The sequence below is a fragment of the Curcuma longa genome, chromosome 12 (genome assembly GCF_044706935.1).
Source record: "Curcuma longa cultivar G26 ecotype Majalengka, Jawa Barat chromosome 12, ITB_CL_G26_1.1, whole genome shotgun sequence".
Lineage (NCBI taxonomy): Eukaryota > Viridiplantae > Streptophyta > Magnoliopsida > Zingiberales > Zingiberaceae > Curcuma > Curcuma longa.
This window is the reverse complement of record NC_133872.1, coordinates 6649607-6657704: the sequence shown is the minus strand read 5'-3', so window position 1 is coordinate 6657704 and position 8098 is coordinate 6649607.

The window sequence follows — 8098 nt, the reverse complement described above, 5'->3', positions numbered from 1 at the left end:
GGCAAAAAGTTGAAGTTTGTGGCGATTGGCGATGGTGTAGGAGCGCTGCAGAGGGGAGGAGATCGCGTGAGAAGGAAAACGGAAGAAAGAATCGGTAGGGTTTAAGTGGGTTTTGGCGATGAATTTTAAATTTCGTCGCCAAATTTTGGCGACAAAACATAGTTTCGTCGCCAAATTTTGGCGACAAAACATAGTTTTGTCGCTAAAATTTGACGATAAATCTATAGTTTCATCGTCAATTGGCGATGAATTTAGATTTTATCGTCAAATTTTAGTGACGAATCCGATTTTCATCGCCAATTTGGCGATGAAATTCAAATTCATCGCCAATTTGGCGATGAATCCGATTTCATCACCAAAATTTGATGACGAAATCCAAATTCGTTGTCAATTGGCAACGAAACATAGTTTCATCGCAAATTGGCGATTAAATATATTTTCATCGTAAATTTACGATAAATTTTACAATAAAAAAAAATTGGCAATGATATTTGCAACGAATTATATATGTTGCAAAATTTATAATAAATATTATTTCATCATAAAATTCGTTGCCAATTGGAGACGAAAATATTATTCGTCGCAAATGTTGTTGTAAATTTGTGACGAAAAATTTTATCCCTAATTTTCGTCCCTAAAAAATTATTTTTTTGTAGTGTTATATCCCTTATAAAATTATACTTTATAACTATGTATTTATAATTAACTAATAGAGATGATTGTCCATGTGAGATGACCAATCTCAACTTGCCAACATGCTCATCAAGATTTTATCTAAATATAACAAAGACATATACATCAAATAGATTATGATATTTCATAACAATCTTCTTACATTATCTTATTGTCTTACAATATGTTACATTCTCTCTGACAACAACTCTAGTGACAGTAAAGTTCGGCTACAGCATAGTCTGACAACACCACAACCCTATGACACTAAAAACTTGCGAGAAAGGGAAGAAGGGAAACAACTAGGGATTCCTAGTGCTTGCTCCTTCAGCTTGTCCACTAGTAGAAACTCCGATGATCGGCAGCAGGTGGAACAAGCACAATCGGGCGTCGGCGGTGGTGAAATAGAGAGGAGAAGATGAGGCGCGGCTAGGGTTGCTTACGTCAGCTCCCTCCTTCGATCAACCATCTTTTTAGCCTTCATATGCGAGCTCCTTGCCGATGAACACGGGATCATGAACAAATCATGCTTCGCGTCTGTCGATTTCGACGGAATTGACTGCAAGAGACAAAATCGCGAGGGAGGTGGATCGCACGGCATGCGGTGTGCATGAGAAGCGGGCAGTTGGCATGCGTGAACCTAGTTTAAAGAAAAGAAACTAGACCGAAATATATTTGAATCAATTTTTAGGTTTCACTATAGCAAATCGGGTTTAAATTGGTTCAAAACTAAATCGCCTGGTTCAATAACCAAACGACCTCCGATTTGATCCAAACCAATTTTATTCATTTTGTCTTCACAAGATGATGCCCTTCATTGCTTCTATTTTGCCAAAATATCTTCCATCATGAACCAAATAAAGTTTATTCAATTTAATTCAAAATTAAATCATTTAGTTCAATAACCAAATCAAATGACCTCAGATTTGAACCAAATCAATTTTATTTATTTCGTCTTCATAAGATGAAGCCCATCATTTTGTCTTTGTCTAATCCAACCAAGGTTTATTTTTCTTCATCTGAGAATCTGATTCTCAAACTCATTTTAATTCCTTCTGAGAACTTGTAGTGTGTGACCCAATAGGTTTTCAGTTATGTTGATCGTCATAATTAACCATTAATTACGAAATGATCAAGAGTGACACCTAGTAGTCATGATCCTCAATTGATTAAAAAATTAACGATTGGTACTAGAACATTTCTAAACCCTTCAGCAGCTCTAATGAAACATGTCTCATTCCTTTCACTATCTTATATCCGCTTGGTTTAGGACATGTTCTATATGTGTCAGCCCTCACTAGGCTGACTATGTCACACCTAGTCCAAGCTTGCTTTCTTGTCCTGTGAATTCAAGTTACTTGTACATGTGTCCAAGAGTGTTATACTCTTGACATTTGTTGTTTTGGCCAAAGACTTTCAGTAACAATTCTAACAAGCAGTCGTAGGATATACGTCTCTTTTTACAAAAAGCGGTAAATCCTCTATAGGCTATTCAAACACCTTTGGACACTTTGACTTATACCCAATCATTCTGGTCCACACCTCCTTAAAGATGTTTGCTTAAAATGTCAAAGTATAAGCTTCCATAACCAAGGTGACTTGAATATCGCAAGTCCAAGGAAACTCGCATTTAAGTTGCACTGAGATCTTTCTTGACATCTGTATTGTAAAATACCAGAAATTGTAGGGAGTTATTTATAAATAAATTTACCCTAGTTATTGGAGGTTAAGGGAGGATTAGGGAAGTCATTTAAGAGGATAATTAAATTAACCCTAGAAGTTAATTTGGTTTAATTAAAATCTAATTCCTTTTATAATAGATTAGGGTATTAGATGGGTTAAAGGGTTAATAGTTATTGGATCTGAACCCGACTCGTTAAGAATAGGATAAAGATCCGATTACTATTCAACCCCAAGTCGCGATATCCTTCCTTGCTTCCCGATCGCATCTCATCATCTTCTTCTTCTCCGCCGCACGTGAGCCGTGTATCTCCAACACCGGTGCTAAAGCGAAGGAGGAATGTCGGCGACCAGCAGCGGTAGCTGTAGGAACCTAACTCTCAGCTGGAGGTGACCAAAATTGTGTAAGGGGCTGCGAATGGCGCGATCTGGAGGAGGAAGAAATTGGTAAGAGATTTGGTTTGGGTTTCCTGTATTCACGAATCTTGAGTTGATTTCCAGGAATTGTTGATTTCAGAGGTTGATTGTTGGTTCGATTATGGATCTTGGGTTGAAATCGATCGTGGAAGGATCGGATCGAGATTGGCTCGCCAGAGCTGATCAACGAGGTGAGTCTGTCTGAACCCAATTTAATTCAACTATAATCGGTATTTTAGGGTTCCTGTAAAGAGATGGTTGATCAGATTTTTCAAGAACAGTGTGGATTATCACTGCTCGATTTCAGCCAGAGGTGAAGAAGAAGGGAGAAGTGAGCTTAGATCTGGAAAATCTAGGGCATTTGATCCAATCAGAGGTGAGTTTCCTTGTTGATTTCAATTTGTAGATTGATGTTGGATTGGTGATGTTCTATTCATGTGGGATTAAGCATGATTAATGTTTGATTAATTTTAGTTGGGTTGATGGATCTAATCAGATTTATGAATCTGATTAGGTTTTTGCCTGTAGTGTGGGTTGACCTCAGATCTGGTATGGAATTATTTTGTTGGTAAGAATGAGATTGAAGGATCGGGTTGTGTATCGGGTGTGATGGGTAGTTCCTACATTTGGTGTTGAATTTACTCGATTTGTTGGATGGTTATGATTGTTGGGTTTGACCTATGTTAGGGATTTATGTTGGGAAGATAGTTGTTTAATTAATGTTGTATTAGGTTAATGATAGGATTAGGTTGATTGGGTAGCTTGAGTTTGATTAAACATAAGATTAGTTATATTGATTAATTTAATTAATACAACTAATTAATTGATTATTTAAATCCTGTTAATAGCAACCAAATGGTTAGATTAATCTAACCTGAGTTAGGTTTGATCTATTTCAGGTGTTCGGTTGATTTTGGAGGTGTTAAATCTGATTGTAAACTAAGGGGATTAATTAGATTAAATTAGGGAGTTTAATTACTGTAGATTTAATACAGTATCATTTTAGTAAATATTGTATCGTTATTTAATTTCAGGACCTTGAGTTGATTGGTCATATTATACTCAGAGCTTATATTGGGGGTTCTTATTTTACTATCGTCTGATTCAGATGGGTACCCTGTACTTGGTCACTACAGGCTTCATGTTTAGCGCATGATCCATTGTTTCTTGCTTATCCTATTGTTATTCATGTTGCTTATGATATACCTTGTTGATACTCTTGTTTCATATGCTGCTTGATACTTGCCAGTTGACCTTTGCCATGATCTATTACTATCTTGTTGTTACTGTTGTTACCTATGTTATTTACCCAATGGATACTTTGTGTTATTCATGGCTTGGTACATGCTAGTTGACCTTTGATTGATCTATCTATTGATAGTACAGTCTCAAGTTAGTATCGTTGACCTATGATGACTCATCTTGATTCTTGTTGATCATGCTGATTAGTTGTGGCTATTATATGTTGAGTTGATCATCATAGCATCTACATGCTAGTAGTAGTAGTTGTTGATAGCTGTTGGTTGTTCTTGTTGTTGACACTCATCTGACACCGTGTTGTGGTGGTACAGGGGTGAGAGCATTTGTTGTGCCATATTGGGTGCGACCAGGACTGCTATATTGCCCTCCTGAAAGACACTGCCCACTCCCCACTAATTATTAGTGGTCAGTTGTTGGAGCTTGTGCAGTATGTCTTATTTGGTGCCTCAGTTCACTGTCTTGGGGATGACTAGGGGTGGCGATGCAGACAATGACCATGCATGTTGCCTGTGATGTGTGTTGCATATCTACATACATTTGCTATTATTATTATTATTATTACTGCATTGTTGTTTACAGCATGTTTGTGTGTGACTATTGCACTTACTTGATATATTATTGTTGTATTGTATGACATGACATGCACTGCTTGATTATGCATGATTCCTATACCTGTTATACAGTATTAGTTCTTTTCCTTATATGTCACTTGTAGAGACTGTATATCTTTTGTTATTCTTGTTGATATATTCTGACATGCACTTCTATCCTTTATTCCACTGAGTATCTAATACTCACTACCCAGACCCTGAGATTGCATTATTTTCTCCCCAAGTAGCAGATAGGAGGATAGTAATTGGACCTTTAAGATCGGTCAGCTGCTACTATCTCACAACAGAAGGATTTGATATGTTTGGTTTGTATGGATTGTATTGTGTTGACACATGGACTGTAGTTGTGGTTTTTGCACTTATACTCGTGGTTGTGTGTGTTGTTCGGATTTGCGATGTTTCCATTATGAAGATTTTCCTATATGGTGTAGAATTATCATTGCATGTATTAGTTTAGCTAGTTGTGGTCGTGTGGGCCTTACTCTTTCTATTATTAGTAGTTATTGATGCATTTGTGGTATGTGGATGTGGACATGTAGTCCTTATTATGGCCTTATAGGCCTTTGTATTATGTATTCAGGGAAATTATCATTGTTACAGGGGAGATGTTGTCGAAATTTTTCTGACAGTTGTCTCCCGGGATGTAAGCATGTATAAAACCATATGAAGTCTCATGGAAGGCTTCCAATGCCGGATATTCTAATAAAAGAGCATCGAGAGAGACTCCTCAGAGCATGATTCTACAAACAACCGACAATCGTCTGCATGCGAAGCATCAACCAGGAATGTCGTCATAACGTCGAAGTGCTAGATTCTATACTTCATTTTAAGGGTGGTATCGTTATTACCGTTCCTATATTTTGTAATCGTTAACTCCCTTTTGTAAGAGGAGAGTTATTTAGTTGATTGCCCAACGTAAATGATCAACTGATCGTGGGCCTTGGAGTGGCAGCCTGTGGTTGTGAACCAAGTAGAACACCCATGTGCTTTTCATTGTGTTCTTTATTTTCCGCTGCATTTACAACTCTGATCGCAAAAATTCACGGGAAATCTTATGAAATTTGAAAACGCTACCGATAGCATTATTCACCACCTCTAGCGCTCTCAATGATCCTACAACGACGCGCTGAGGCGGCAGTGTGATTTTTCTCCGGGCAGAAACCCTATTCCGCTCCTCTGTTTTGTCACACGATTAGGGCTCTTCTTTCACCGACGGGCGCCGCAAGGAAGAGGGAAGGTAACCAGGATTCCTTAGGGTTTTCAACGCTTGCTTCTTCGGTGGGGGGAGCAGAGAAGATCAGCTCCTTTTAGGGTTTTGGTTGCGATCTTTAAAGAGATCGCGATTCACTGTTCGTGGCGTTGGGCAGCGAAAACAAAACCCGAAGGAAAAACCTGATACACCCTAAACCTAGTTCAACACTATAGCAAACTGGATTCATTTAGGGTTTACTATAGCAAACTGGGTTCAAAACTAAATCACTTAGTTAACTAACCAAATGAACTCTGATTTGACCCGAACAGCTTTATTTATTTCATCTTCACATGACGAAGCTCCACATCACTTCCATTTTGCCAAAATATCTCCCATCATGAACCAAACCAAGTTGGTTCAATTTGGTTCAAAACTAAATCATTTGGTTCAATAATCAAACGACCTCTGATTTGAATGAAATCAGTTTCGATCATTTCATTTTCATAAGACGAATTCCATCATTTTGTCCGTTGTATAGTCCAACTAGACTTTATTTCTCTCATTTTGAAAATCTAATTCTCAAACTCATTTTAAGTCTTTCAGAGAACTTGTAGTGCATGTGATCCAATAGGTTCCCGATTATGTTGGTCATCTGTAATTAACCATTAATTATGGAACGATCGAAGGAATTTGGTGGAGTGATAACTGGCTATTTGACTGGGTAAATTAGGAAAATTTTGGATCGGTTTGGCTACATTTCTTGTCATAATTGGATTTGTTGAGCTTAATTCTTATCTTGGATGAAATTTTATCTTCATTCTAATTTTTCATGATTTTTTTGGGTAATTATGGATATTAATTCTATGGTCTTTAATGTTTGCAGGAATTAGAATGATGATAATGATAAATTGGAGGGCTTAATTGTAATTTTTGGTTTGAGTCCGGGTCAAGACAGAGTCAAATTGGTTCAATCGGATTCTAAATCAACTTGGTCCAAGCTGATGGTTCAACTCGTGTGCAGTTTGAAGATCAATTTAGATCAATTCAAAGAAATCAGCTCAACTCAAGGTAAATACAGGCTAAATCAGTCGAATGGCTCAGCTCAAGTCCAACCCAAGCTCAATTTAGACTCAAGTTCAGCAAGTTGATTGAGCTGAACCAAATCAAAGTTCAACCCATTAACCAGCCAATCCACTTAAAGCAAGCCCACTTAAAGCCGACCCACTTCAATAAATCCAACTAGAATAGCCACCGGTTCAATCAGCCCGTATCAAACCCTAATTCAGCCCGGTTCAAATGCGCCGGTTCAAGCCAGCGGTTCAACGCTAGGGTTTAAAATCCAATGCCGGTTCACCGAGGAAAAGGGGGGCTCTCACTGTTCTATCCCAAAATCGCTACTCCTGTTCATCCTCGTCTCCTCATCGCCGCCGCGATCCAAGCCCCGTCGCGGCCCGCCACCGCCAATCCACCATCTTCTTCTTCAACCTCCGGTTAGCACACGAGTAGAGACGACTTGAGCCCGGTGGATCCGCGCCGATGCCACCTCAAGGAAGTCGCCGATGTGGTTCGGAGGCGAGGTCCTTAGTCACCGTCGCCGCGGAACAAGGGCTATGAGTGGTTCTCCAGTCATCGGTGCACGACGGCATTCAGCACAGAGGCGCCGCCGTGGGTGGTTCTCCGGCGTGCTGCCCTGGCGCTTCACCTCCACAGATCCCTAGCACCAGTTACCCTTCGCCGATGTGGTTCGGAGGCGTTAGGAGACGCTCGTGCTTGGCTCTGATCATCTCCTCCATCGATGAAGCAAGGTAAGGATTTCATTTCCCTTTGTTCTGATTCCTTGTTCTTGGACGGCAGGTGTTGGGCAGAGGACTTGAGTATCCAAATTTTGTCTTCTCCGATCGCTTCTCGCCGGTGTAGTCCAGCTACGGCGAGACTCGTCCCTGTTGGTGTGAACTCCACCGAAGTCCAAGGGATCCTGTTCTGTGCTAGCCGGGACACCACCATTCCGCATTCCTCATTCCCCTGTTTCTTCTGTTCCGAACCGCAAGGGAAGGAACCCTAATTCTAACCCTAGTTCTAATTTAGTTTCGTTGTTTGCTTTTCGGTTTGCTAGCTAATAAAAATCAAAACCCCCTCCATTGACTGTTTGTTTGACTTGATTGCTAATCTTGGTGATTGAAGCATATTAGATTAATGGTTACAATGAGAATTTGTGATAGCAAAAGGTTGTTTGGGTTCTGGTGAAATGAATGAATGTAAAGACAGC